Below are 216 nucleotides of genomic sequence, written 5' to 3'. Positions count from 1 at the left end.
TAGAATCTAATAGAGAGATAAACGCAGTACTAAGGCTGTCATTCTCATCGTCCACATGAATATTAAAATCTCCTGCAATAATAACTTTGTCCGACTAAATTTGACAAAAACGGCAAATTCAGAGTATGGACCAGGTGCTCGGTACACTATAACAAATAGAACTGGTTGCAGTAATTTCCAATTTGGGTGTGAAAGACTAAGAACAAGACTTTCAAA

At 36.1% G+C, this 216-nt stretch overlaps 1 protein-coding gene across 4 annotated transcripts in view; it reads left to right on the top strand.

Moving 5' to 3' along the window:
- The window catches only part of brd3b (bromodomain containing 3b), a 13,424-nt gene that overhangs the window by 12,099 nt on the left and 1,109 nt on the right, over window positions 1–216 (top strand). The gene's annotated exons all lie outside the window — the stretch shown is intronic.

Source organism: Etheostoma spectabile, chromosome 5 (assembly GCF_008692095.1).
Source record: "Etheostoma spectabile isolate EspeVRDwgs_2016 chromosome 5, UIUC_Espe_1.0, whole genome shotgun sequence".
Lineage (NCBI taxonomy): Eukaryota > Metazoa > Chordata > Actinopteri > Perciformes > Percidae > Etheostoma > Etheostoma spectabile.
Note: the sequence above shows the minus strand (reverse complement) of the source record. Positions and strands in the feature narration are given on the sequence as shown.